The sequence below is a fragment of the Eulemur rufifrons genome, chromosome 30, assembly GCF_041146395.1.
Source record: "Eulemur rufifrons isolate Redbay chromosome 30, OSU_ERuf_1, whole genome shotgun sequence".
Taxonomy (NCBI): domain Eukaryota; kingdom Metazoa; phylum Chordata; class Mammalia; order Primates; family Lemuridae; genus Eulemur; species Eulemur rufifrons.
This window is the reverse complement of record NC_091012.1, coordinates 16291002-16304993: the sequence shown is the minus strand read 5'-3', so window position 1 is coordinate 16304993 and position 13992 is coordinate 16291002. Positions and strand designations below refer to the sequence as shown.

The 13992-nt window shown below is 38.3% G+C and overlaps 1 pseudogene; it reads left to right on the top strand.

Annotated features, from left to right (window-relative positions):
- The window catches only part of LOC138378792 (zinc finger protein 708-like), a 45240-nt pseudogene extending 31602 nt beyond the window's left edge, over positions 1-13638 (top strand).
- The last annotated feature ends 354 nt before the right edge of the window (positions 13639-13992 follow it).

The following is a 13992-nucleotide window of genomic DNA, read 5'->3' as shown; positions in this document are numbered from 1 at the left end:
AAATATGTACTCAACAATAAAACATCTGTCTGAACTACACTCCACTCTTCTTTTCTGTATTGCTTCTATCTGTCTATATTTAGCTTTTATTTTATATATTTCCTTCTTAAAATAAGTGTTAGGGAAACAGAAGATAAGTACGAAGACTGGGTATTTCATCTGAATGCTGCCTGGAATTTGGGGATACTTAGTACCTGACTCCCTGGATATTATGAAGATTAACTCACACACTGTGATGTCCCCAGCACAGAGCTCTGTAACATGCTTGTGAGCACATGGCACCTGCTCAGTAAACACTGCATTAACACATGTGTACATGTTGTTTTACAAATGTAGACTCACTCAGACATTGCTGCCTTCTCCAGCCTTCTGTAAACTTTAAATGGCCAACAAAGAATGTGATCTTTCAGGACAGTATTTGTATTGTGATAAGAGTGTTGGGTGTAAGGGACTGTGTGCTGTTTCTGCTGTCTCCAGCTGCGTGCTACTGGTAATGGGTCTAGGGAGAGCATCATCTGCATTACAGGGATTTGTTATAGAAGCCAATTCATAGTCCCCTTGCAAACCTGCAGAACCATATTACTTAGAGTGAGGCATGGAATCCCAAACGATTCATGTGCACATAGAAGCTTGAGAGACAGGACTCAGCTAAGTGGTTCTCAGCCCCGGCTTCCAGTTAGGATCACATGGCCAATTTGAAGATGTGCCATCACGACTGCCCTCCCCCACAGATTCTGTTTTCTATGATTAGATTCAGATTATGATTTAATGCTTCCTATTCATAGTACAGTGGTGATTATGCTCCATCTGTGTTCATTGACACCTGATACCAATTTGTCCCATTACAGGTGATAGTAACTTCATTCACTTGGTTAAGGAGCTCTCTGCAAGATTCCTTCACTATAAAGTTCACTATAAAGTTTATTATTTTTCTCTTTGTCATTAATGCTATCTTGGGGGAATTTAAAGAGTGGTGTGTATTAACCATCACATTTAATGTAAACCCCCCCTTTCTTCTTAGTTTCCATTTCCTCATAGCTTCCTTTGGAGAATAAAGTATCTCATTTGTTGACTGGAAATACTGCTTTTGAAATTGGTAGACTTAAAACAGTCATGCTTTAGTCCTGTAGGAATTTCTCTCATTCTCCCCTCTGTCACAAGCGTGTTTTGTTATTACTTCTTTGTATTTTCACAGAAAAGGAACAAGAATGAACATATAAGTAATATATTCAAGCATCTTAAAACTTTAAAATACAACAGGACACATAGAATAAATGAAACAAAACATGGAAAAAAATACAAGGCCCAGGAACAATATCTCTTATTTTAATTTATATCATTGTTTGTGGTGGTCTCCATGGTATGTTTAAAAAATCATTGACAGAGACTTATAATTTTTTTTACAATTAAATATGTTTATTTTTTGTACAAAAATGTTCTACTCTATCACTTTTGATATTTATATACTTAATATTTGTAAGTATTTGTGGACTTAAATGTAACCATTATTCGATCAATTTTGTGCTGCTGCCTTGTTTTCATTACTCTTCTTACCTATCAAATGTGCTCTGAACATTCTGTTGTGGTTGTCTCTGTATGTTGGACTCTATGTCCATTTGAGATAAATTCTAAGTCAAACAAACTAGGGTAAAACCCAAGATCTATTCTTTACTGAATAATGGGCAAAATATTCTCATAAAAGAAAAAATACTGTTATTTTTCTCATAGATTATTTTGTGGATTTAAGCATTAACACGTGAAAAACTGTTAGAATGACATATAGTATATAGTAAATGTTCATAAGGATTGCTGCTATTCTTGCTATAATGTTATCTGTATATTTCAGAAGACTCTCAATTCCATGCCATCCATGAATTCTTCCCTCAGTGTTCTACCTCTGCTGATCAAAACTGTGGCTTTTAGACCTGAGGCCTTGGCATCTCCAGTGAGCTTGTTAGAAATGCCAAGTGTCAGGCGTCACCCAGATCTCCTGAAGCAGAATCTGCCTTATAACAAGATCTCCAGTTCATTGTTGAACCCAATAAAATTTGAAAAATGTGCTTGTAATTCAACATGACTTTTCCGTGTGAGGAATAGACATAACTGTTTCTGTATGACGAAAATATAGCACTCAAAAATGTATATTCCTGTGTTGATGCTTTAGTTTTATATGTTGTATTCTATATAAGCATAGTGTTTACACTAATTTTGTGGATCTTATGTCATTCTGTTTCCACAGAGGTAGAGAATGCCTTAAGGAATATTAGTGTGTTAAAACATATCTTCTTGTGTAATTCGGGTCACTAATATATGTCAGAGCCAGTATTCTTAACTCCTTCATTTTATGTTGGGTCAAATTAAGAACTCTGCCGATGGACACATGGTCATTTATTTACTTATTTTTGATTTTTTTTTCAGAGACTGTTGACATTTATTTATGTGGCCATAGAATTCTCTCTGGAGGTGTGGAAATACCTGGACTCCAAAAACTCTGCCCATGGCCACACGGTCAATGTGTTATTTATTTATTTTTATTTCAGAAAGTATTGACATTCAGGGATGTGGTCATAGAATTTTCTCCAAGGAGTGGAAATGCCTGGACACTGCTCAGCAGAATCTGTATAGGGATGTGATGTTAGAGAACTACAGAAACCTGGTCTCTGGGGGTGAGAATATCATACATCCAGAATATCTCACATACCTCAAGGGTTTCCTTTCTTTCCTTTGCAGAATGTGTCTTGGGAGCTTGTGCTTTGTATGAATGAGTTTCAGATAATTCCTTTCAGAAAAAAAAATATGGGTTTTTTTTTAATATACAAAAAAAGACTTTGTTGGACCTCAGTATTTACCTTCTTTTTTGAGATAATTTGCAAGTTGTAAAACTCTAGTGGTGATTCTAGAAATCCAGTGATATCAAATATAGTCTACACCTTAAAATCCAGTTCCTCCTCTTTATTTTTGATTCAGTCATACTTGAAAGTAAAGCACAGAATCCACAAATTTAAAATGCTTCCTAGATATCTATTTTTTTTTTAATTTCAGCTCATTATGGGGGTACAAAATTTCAGGTTATATATATTGCCCATGCCCCCCCATCCCCCCAAGTCTGAGCTTCAAGCGTGTCCATTCCCTAGACAGTGCACATCACACTCATCACGTAGGTATACACCCATCCCCTTCCCCCACCCCCATCCCCCTAGTCAGAACTTCAAGTGTGTCCATTCCCCAGACAGTGTGCATCGCACTCATCAAGTAGGTATACACCCATCCCTTCCCCCCATCCCCCACCTGTCTGATACCCAAGTGGTGTTATTCCCAAACGTGCACTCAGGGAAACCAGTTTGCTGGTGAGTACACGTGGTGCTTATTTTTCCATTCTTGGGATACTTCACTTAATAGAATGGGTTCCAACTCTCTCCAGGAGAACCAAAGAATGCGATATCACTGTTATTTCTTATAGCTGAGTAATATTCCATGGTATACATATACCACATTTTGCTAATCCATTCATGAACTGATGGGCATTTGGGTTGTTTCCATATCTTTGCAATTGTAAATTGTGCTGCTATAAACATTCAGGTGCAGGTGTTTTTTTTATAGAATGACTTTTGTTCTTCCGGGTAGATGCCCAATAATGGGATTGCTGGATCGAATGGTAGGTCTACTTGAATCTGTTTAAGGTATCTCCATATTGTTTTCCATGGGGGTTGCACTAGTTTACAGTCCCCAAAGTTATCTACAGATTCAGTGCAATCCCTATTAAATTACCAACATCATTTTTGACAGATATAGAAAAAATAATTTTACACTTCGTATGGAACCAGAGAAGACCCCGTTTAGCAAAAGCAATTTTAAGCAACAAAAACAAAATGGGAGGTATTAATTTGCCAGACTTCAAGCTATACTACAAGGCTGTGATTATTAAAACTGCTTAGTATTGGCACAAGTGCGGGGACACAGACCAGTGGAATAGGACAGAAAATCCAAATATAAAACCATCCTCATATAGCCATCTAAGCTTTGACAAAGCAGACAAAAACATACTCTGGGGAAAAGATTCCTTATTCAATAAATGGTGCTGGGAAAACTGGATAGCCATATGTAGAAGACTGAAACAGGATACACAGCTTTCACCTCTCACAAAAATCAGGTCACGGTGGATAATAGACTTAAACCTTAGGTGGGAAACTATTAGAATTCTAGAAGAAAATGTAGGAAAGACTCTTGGAGACATTGGCCTAGGCAAAGAATTTATGAGGAAGACCCCTAAGGCAATCACAGCAACAACAAAAATAAATAAATGGGACCTGATCAAATTAAAAAGCTTCTGCACAGCCAAAGAAATAGTCATGAAAGTAAACAGACAACCTACAGAATGGGAAAAAATTTTCACATACTACACATCAGATAAAGGACTGATAACAAGAATCTATTTAGAACTCAGGAAAATCAGCAAGAAAAAATCGAACAACCCTATCAAAAAGTGGGCAAAGGACATGAATAGAAATTTTTCAAAAGAAGAGATAAAAATAGCTAACAAACATATGAAAAAATGTTCAACATCTCTAATCATCAGGGAAATGCAAATCAAAACCACAATGAGATATCACTTAACTCCAGTGAGATTGGCCTTCCTAGATATCTCACAGGAGCTGTCAGGAAATGGCATTTAGGAAAATAATTTTGTAGAATATTCTCTCTTCTCTAATGATTAGAATACTAAGTTGAAAATTGAAGAACCCCAAGCAAAATTCATGTGTCATTTTTTTAATAAAATAGAAGTTGCTGTCTCTAAGCTGGACCTAGTCACCTTTTTGACACAAATGAAAGAGCCCTGCAATGTGAAGAGAGAGGAAACAGTATCCAAGCACCCAAGTAAGTGGGAGTGAATGAAGGAAGTAGATGACATAAGTGATAGGTCCAAATGTCAAGGAGGAAGCCAGACCTTAAAGTGTGAATTAAGAAGCTCTGGTGTAATGAAACACATTTTTGAGAAGCCTAGGTTTATTTCTCTTGTTCTTATAGAAGGACATCTTCTTTCTCATACTCTTTTTTGTTTGTTTGTTTTTTAATTTCAGCTTATTATGGGGGTACAAAAGTTCAGGTTATATATATTGCCCATGTCCCACCCATCCCCGTGAGTCAGAACTTCGGGCATGTCCATTCCCCAGACAGTGTGCATTGCACTCATCATGTGGTTGTATCCCCATCCCCATACTCTTAAATTATCTGAGTATTAGTTCTCCTTAAGATTGTGAAAAGTATTATCTCAGGATTCCCTTTGCCCTTCAGTGATCCTTCCTTCATCTATTCACAGTGAGAGCCAAAGTCCTCCCCTTGGCCTGTGAGGGCCTACATGATCCACTCATCCATTCCCTTGGGGTAGCTGGGGAAATCTGTGCATTTTTCTGACTACCTCTATGTTAAACCATTTTTTAAGTTGTGTTTTTGCCTCTTGTCAGAAGTGTGTGCACATAGTGGTGGACATAGTGAGATTTGGTTCAGAAGTCCCCAAAATACTGTAGACAGACATCAAATATTTTCTGTTTTATTAATTTCCAATCCTATGGAGGTTTCAAAGGTGATTCTACAGAAATGGAGACTCTGTAATTTCATCAGAGTACAAAGCATCATCCTTTAATTAAATATTAAATTGCACATAAAATTATTAGATATTTGATTTTTAAATATTCATTTTAAAAATCTAATCATACATTTTACATTAACAGTTCCTTTTTCCTAGCTTGAACTAAGATTGGGAATTTAAACTGTGTGTGTACAATTTCCACATGTATAAAATAGTTTAATGTGCTACTTTCCATATAGAGTTCTTAACTAAAAATGGTCTATGGGAAGCTTAGAATATTCTCCAGTATATAGTAACATTTTGACTCTTACCTTATATCTTAATAATTATAAAATTACAATTTTGTTTATTTAAGTATGCAACTTACTGAGAATGTGTCCTCTATGTTCCTTTGTTTATTCATTCATTTCTTTCTTCCTGACATGTGGAATTTTTAATAAATCCTAATATAAATTTTATGTTTCGGACATGTACATCTTGATGACTTGACATATGTATATATTGTGTAATGATTAACACAATGAACCTAGCACATCGATAATATCACATAGTTGCCAAATTTTGGGGAGTGAGAACACTTAAGGTCTATTCTCTTAACCTATTTAAGAGAGTATTACTTAATCTCAAGTGTACAATACAGCACTATTAACCATATTCACAATGCTGTACATTATATCCCCAGAGTTTATTCATCTCTTATAACTGAAAGTTTGTACTCTTTGACAAACATCTCCCAATTTTTACCACACCCTGACACTGTTGGCACCCACCATTCTACTCTCTACTTCTATGATCTCTACTTTTTTAGATTCTACAAATAGCTCATATCATATAGTAAGTGTATTTCTCCATTTTATTTCACTTACCATAATTTCCATCTGGTTCATCCATCCATGTTGTCATAAATGTCAGGGTTACCTTTTTTCTTATGGCTAAACAATATTCTACTATATATCATGAATAATCTGCTGCAAATGTAGGAGAACAGATATGTCTTTGTATTACTGATTTCATTTCTTTTGGACATGCACCCAGAAGTGAGATGGAAGGATTGTATGGTACTTCTGTTTTTAATATTTGAGGAGCCTCCATACTGCTTTTGATAATGGCTGGATCAATTTACATTTCCTCTGGCATTGTACAAGAGTTTCCTTTTGTCCTCACCTTTGGCAACATTTATTATCTCTTGACTTTTTGATAATAGTCATAACAGGTGTGAGGTGATATCTCATTGTGGTTTCACTTGCATTTACCTGATGAATAATGATGTTGAGCATCTTCTCATAAACTTATTTGCCATTTTTCTGTCCTCAGTGGAGAAATACCTACTTAGGTCTTTGCATATTTTAAGTCACATTTACCCTTTTTTTGGTGTGTTACTGAGTAGAGATCCTCATATATTTTAAACATTACATTCATCAAATATATTTTCTCCCAATCCTTGGGTTGCTCTTTTATGTTTGTTTGTTTTGTTTTGTTTTGTTTCTCTTTTACTGTGCAGAAACATCTTAGCCTGATGTAGTCTTACTTGTTTTGGTTTTGCTTTTATTGCCTGTACTATTTTGGTGTGATATAACAAAAAAAATCATTACTAGGGCTAATGTCAAAGAGATTGTTCCCTATGCTTTATTCTAGACGTTATACAGTTTCTGGTATTACATTTAATGTTAATCCATTTTGAGTTAATTTTTATATAAGGTATGAATGCCTTATATCCAATAAATTAGTTTCACTAAGTATGGCTAATTCTGTTTGTCACCAATATATTATTTCATGCTGATATGGGAAGCTAGAGTTGAGACTAAAGTGCTTTCTACTACCTCCCTTGAACTAGTTAGCTTTAGCTAACTAGTGATTGAGGTACCCCTAATTATTAATATATAGAATAATAGCACTGTATTTCAATGATATAAAAATTAAGAATTAAGGAAAGTACTTTCAAAATCTTATTTAACCTATTGTCCTCATTATTTCTACTTGGCTCTAGTAATCATGTTAGCTACTACCACTTGGTATCTCTAGTACTGACTTTTGTTAGAAAGAATAAAAGTATGATTTTAGAAGAAAATGTTTTTCAGTTTCCTTACTTATACTATTCATTCTGTTTATCTCCATTTATGTTTAGGTAGTATTCAAATAGTTACTTAGGCACCACTAACTATCTAGAGCGTTAGCACATTATTTGAACAAGACATAAAAAGTAGTTTTGAAAAGAATGTGTTTTTCTAGTCCCTGGATTCAACTATTATAGTTATCTCTATAGTTAACTATTCACCAAGGCAAATTATATACACTATATAATATTTGAAGTAACATTTCTAACGGGATATAAGAATTTTGAGTGAAGAAGAAATGGTAATTATAAACTCTAATCCCCATGCTTTACATTAGATCCCCCAAACGTAAATACCTGCAACTTTTGCCCCTTGGTTATAATTAAAAACACCATATTGTGCACTTAAATGTCACTAAGACGGTAGACCTTAGGTGTTCTCACTACAAAAAAAGGGAAAGGAAAGAAAATGGTAAATACATGAGAGGATGAGTATGTTAAACAGCTTGGTTGCTGTGATCATTTCAAAATGAATATGTACATCAAAACATTACATTGTACACTTTAAATAAATATAATATTTTACTTATAATTATATCTCAATAAAGCTGAAAAAGAAAAAAGACTAGTCAACCACATACAAAAAAAAAAGATGACTATTCAGTTTCCTGGAATCAACTATTTATCTAGATAATCCTTGTATTTCTAGTTTTCCAGGTTGCTATTTCCATATTTATGATGACATATCTGTGGTAATAATTCATTATTCCTAAAAGAAGAAAAATGGACTGAAAAGGATGGGATTTCCTTTTCCCGCCATCACATAACCCTTGTGTTATCACCAGTTATTCCTTGTCAATTGTTCCCCTGGGTAACACTCATCTATCTAGAGTTCTGTGCTCTCATTCTTTCGGAGTCAAGAAGAATGTGAATTTGTGCTTCCAGGCTCAACAGGTTACTGCAGATACCTCAGGTGTTTCCACATAACTAGGTACACCCAATATACTGAACAGATTACTTAAGTTGACAGAAATGAACTAATATTTGACAGGAACAAGTTATCCTCTTCCTGCCTTTCACCTATTGTTCCAGTTATCTCTACTTGCCTGTTTGCTTAGGCAATGGTACATATCTATAGGAATTGTTCCTTATTTCAACAAGAAAAACAAAAGTTTGAGAGGAAATTGATTTCAAATTCCTCTCTTTAAATCATTTTTCTAGTTATTTTCAGTATCTCTAGTAATTGCCTAGGCACTACTAGATATACACTTATACCCCTATCGCATTATTGAAAATGAAATAAGGACCTCTAGTTGAGCAGATTCTACTATTCCACGTGACCGTGAGAAGAATGTGTATGCTGCTACTGTTGGATGACGTCCTCTGTAGATGTCAATTCGGTCCAATTGATGGATGGTGTGGTTGGGTTCAACTGTGTCCTTCTGGACTTTCCACCTGCTGGGTCTGGCTATTTCTGACAGAGGACGTTGAAGTCTCCAACCATGATATAGTGGATCCACCTATTTCTCCTTGTAGTTCTATCAGGCTTTGCCTCATGCAGTTTGACTATCTAGGCTGTTAGCACATTATCTGAACAAGAAATTAAAAAAGTAGTTTTGAAAAGAATGTGTTTTTTTTTATATATACCATATATTTTCTTTTTTTTTTTTTTTTTGCAAGTTAAAAACAATAGTTTCATATTTTTTCCCCACCCCCCCTTCCCGAGTCAGCACCTTCAAGTGTTACCACTCCCCAAACGGTGCGCAATGCACTCATTGTGTAGGCATACCCCCATCCCCTCCCCCACCCCCCACCTCAGTCTGATGTCCAATTGGTGTCGTTCCCAGATTTGTATTTAGGTGATGATCAGGGAAACCAATTTTCTGGTGAGTACATGTGATGCTTGTTTTTCCATTCTTGGGATACTTCACTTAATATAATGGGTTCCAACTCTCTCCAGGAGAACCATAGAGATGTCGTATCTTCATCATTCCTTATAGCTGAGTAATATTCCATGGTATACATATACCACAGTTTACTAATCCAATCATGTATTGATGGGCATTTGGGTTGTTTCCACATCTTTGCTATTGTGAATTGTGCTGCTATAAACATTTGGGTACATGTGCCTTTGTTACAGAATGACCTTTTTTCCTTTGGGTATATGCCCAGTAATGGGATTGCTGGGTCAAATGGCAGGTCTACTTGAATCTGTTTAAGATACCTCCACAATGCTTTCCACAGGGGTTGCACTAGTTTGCAGTCCCACCAGCAGTGTATTAGTGTTCCTGTCTCTCCACACCCACGCCAACATGTGTTGTTTTGGGTTTTTTTGATAAAGGCCATTCTCACTGGGGTTAAGTGATATCTCATTGTGGTTTTGATTGGCAAAGAATGTGTTTTTTTAGTCCCTGGCTTCAACTAGTTATCTCTCTAGTTAACTAGTCACCAGGGCAAAGTATATACACTATATAGTTGTTAGGCACTTACACTTCAATGATTGTTATATCTTCTTGGAGAATTGGTCCCTTTGCCATTACGTACTGGCCTTCTTTATCTCTGATAACTTTCCTTGCTTTGAGGCCCGGTCTATCTGAAATTAACCCAGCTAGTTCTGCTTTTATTTATTAGTGTTAACATTGTATACTTTATTTACTTCTAACATATAGGTGTATTTATATTTAAAGTGGATTTCCTGTAGACAAAATATAGTGGGGTCTGTTTTTTTATCACCTGGGACAATGTCTGTTTTTAATTGATATATTCAGTCCATTGATATTCCAAGTGATTATTGATATACTTGGATAAACAGCTACCACATATGTTACAGTTTTCCATTTTTGCCTTTGTTCTTTGTTCCTATTTTTGTCTTCCACTCTTCATCTGTCTTTTGTGGTTTTAAGTGGAGCATTTTGTATGATTCCATTTTCTCTCCTTTCTTAGCATATCAGTTATACTTCTTTTGTTACCTTTTTCAGTGGTTGCCCTAGAATTTGCAATATATGTTCACAAATAATCTAAGTTTACTTTCAAATAAGTCTGCACCACCTCATGGGTTGTGTGAGTACCCTGCAATAAAAGAATCCTAATTCCTCCTACCTGTCACTTGTATCATTGCTGTCATTCATTTCACTTATACACGAGTGTAATTCCTTCACTGAAGCATTGCATATGGAATTGCTGTAATCCACTTCACTTATAAATGAGGAAATATGATATAAACAGTAGCATATGTAATGGAATACATTTGGTACGCTTGTGGGCAAGCTGTTAGATGTGATTTAAATTAAGAATAAGAAAAACATAAGTTTTTATTTTACTTTAACATATATCTCCTTTGATGCTCTTACTATCTTAATGCAGACCTCAGTTTGTGACCTATATCATATTTCTTCTCTCTAAAGAAATTTTCCCCCATGTCTTCCACGGCCATCAAATTCCCTTAATTTTTGTTTATCTGAGGAATTCTTTATTTCACAGGGCAAAGAATTGTATGTTGGGTCCTTTTTCTTCTCAACACTGTAAATATTTCAGTTCATTCCCTTCTTGCTTGCACGGTTTCTGAGACCTCTGCCGTGATTCCTATCTTTGTTCCTCTGTACATCACATGGTTTGTCACCGTCTGTCTTCTTTTGGGATTTTCTCTTTGTCTTTGATTTTCTGCTGTTTGACGATATGCCTAGGTGTAGCATATTTTTGTTTGCTTAGAATTTATCCTGCCTGGTGTTCTATGAGCTTACTGGATGTGTAATTTGGTGGTTGATATTAATTCTGGAAAGTTTTAAGTCATTATTTTTTCATTTTTTCCTAATCATTTTCCCCTTTCTTCTCCTTATATTTCCATTATGCACAGTTACATGTTTTGTATGCCCCACAGTCTATAGTTATTCTCTTCTGTTATTTTCTTGAGTCTTTGTTCTATTTGCTTTTCAGTTTTGATGTTTCCATTGATCTAACTTCAAGCTCAGAGCTTCTTTCCTCAGCCATGTGCATCTCCTAACAAGGCCATCAAAGGCATTCTTCATTTGTGTTATAGGGCTTTGATCTCTAGCATTTCCTTTTGTTTTTTTCTTAGGATTTCCAGCTCTCAGTGTACAATGGCCATCTTCTTTTGGACACTTTATGTTTTATCTACTAGCACCCTCAGCATTTTAATCATAGTTGTTTTAAATTCCCAGCCCGATAATTACACCATCCCTGCCATGTCTGATCGGATGCTTGCTCTGTCTCTTCAAACCATGTGTTCTGCCTTCTAGTACACCTTGTAAGATAGCCAGGCATGATGTACCAGATAAGAGTGACTAATTCAAATAGGCCTTTAGTCATGTGATGGTACAGTGTGGGGGAAGGGAATTGTTCTAGCGTGCTGTGATTACGTGTCAGTGGTTACTGAGCCGGTGCCCCTGTACTGGAAACTTCACAGAAGTTTCCTGGTGTTTTCTTCCCTCATAGGTGAAACAGGATGGGTAGAGCAAGCTGGAGTTCTGTATTTCCCTTCTCCTGGAAGGCTAGTGTTGACTGTAGTTGGGTATCTTCCTCCTCCTCTTTGGTTTGGCTCTGAAAATACCCCAACAGGTGGGATCCTTGTTAACTATTTCCTCCTGAGGGTAGGCCTTGTTAACGAGAACAAAGTGCCTTAGCATATTTAAAAACTGTTCCTTCCCCACCCGACCCTGGCTGGAAGTATGAGCGGATTTTCCTGGCATACCTGCTGTGGGTACCTGGCTGAGCTCATGGAGGTAAATCTGGCACTATTGTGAGGGGTTCTTCATGACTGGGCTCCCTGGAGGTTTGAACAATTAGAGTTGCCCACACAAAGCCTCCAGCAATTAGCCAATTACAGGCCAGGATTTCCTATCCTGGCATTGGTTCCTTTATCAGTTTCCACTCATGAGTCCCTGCTCAGGTAAGACATAACTCGGTGTATGTGTCTGCCTATGCAGTCTTGGAGGTAGTGGTTTGCCCTGTGTAATGCTATCTCTTATGGGTCAAATAAATGTCCTTGATTTTGTCTGTTCACATTTTCATTTTGTTCTTAGGATGCAGTAGGAAGTTCCAGAATCCTTACATGTGGAAATAAAACCATAGAGTCTACAAACATTTTGTATTCACATGAATCGGAAAGAGATACATATGAGTCAATATTTAACAAATCTTACCTTAGAAAAGATTGTAATTACTTAAAAGGGTTGAATGCTATTATTCATTATAGAATGCCATGTAAAATGTTACAATGTCTACCTTCGTGTAACAATTTAGTTATTAACTCTAAGCTGAATCATAAGGCTGTTCTATTTCATTCAATGTAAAGTGACAATGCCCTCCTCCTTCTTCTGGTGAACATGCTTGGAAACTAACATTTGCTCTCAACGAGAGCGGCGCCTGCTCTGCAAGAGCCCTGCCCAGAGGTCAGCGGGCCAGGAACCGCCACATGCCGGCTGGAGGATCCCCAGGGTGGTCCACGCTGGGGCAGGGGAAGGAAAGCAGGCTCTGTGGGGGACACACTGTGGAGTCAGCCAGCAAGTGGCGGAATCATACCTAGAACAGGAGACCATCTCCAGCAAGGTCTGGACCCGTGGGACACCAAGCCACGGCGGGTAACGGTACAGGCGTGTGTGCAGAATGCACACGGCCACGGGAGGGGGTGACTGAGCCTCCACCTTCAGGGTGATGGCTGCTCCTCTCGCAGGGCAAGGGCCAGCTGGAAGGAGCCCAGAGGCGAGGCACTGGGGAGCGGCCCCTTGTCATCGCTGCCCAGGACCAGGACCTGGGGAGCCCCTGTTCAGGCCCCAGCTACCCTGAGCGGTCCCGCCAGTGGACCGCCTCCCTGCAGGGGGCGTGGCTCCTCGCTGCTTCGCATCCCAAACGCAAGCCACGCCGGCCAATCGGCGAAGCCAGCTGCTCTCACGTGGACACTGGCCCTCAGAGGAGCGTTGTCCTCCTGGTGCCATGGTCGCCCTTGTCCTCTGAGGGGCAGCCCTCCGGGTCAGTCAGGTGAGGCGTTACTGGGTGGGGAGGCAGGGGAGGCATGGCCCGGTGGCCCCAGGGGTTGAAGGTGTAGAGCCCAGCAAGGCCTGGGCTGACTCTAAGGAAATGTCCCCAGCGTCACCTGAGGCCGGGGTCTCCGCGAGGTCCCTGAGAGCTGTCCGGAGGGCGGGCCTGAGGGTCCCCAGGTCCTCTGAGGCTCATTGCAGTGCTCTGCGTGTGTCTGTTGTGGATGTAAGGTACGTGGTGGGCCCAGCCTGGAGCTGTCCTTCGTGCCCGACTAGGGTCAGAACCGGACACCCGGGTCACCTGGGGTCCCTCTGGAATTCACCATGGCTAGTGGGCAGGGCCCGCCCCTGAGTGTCCC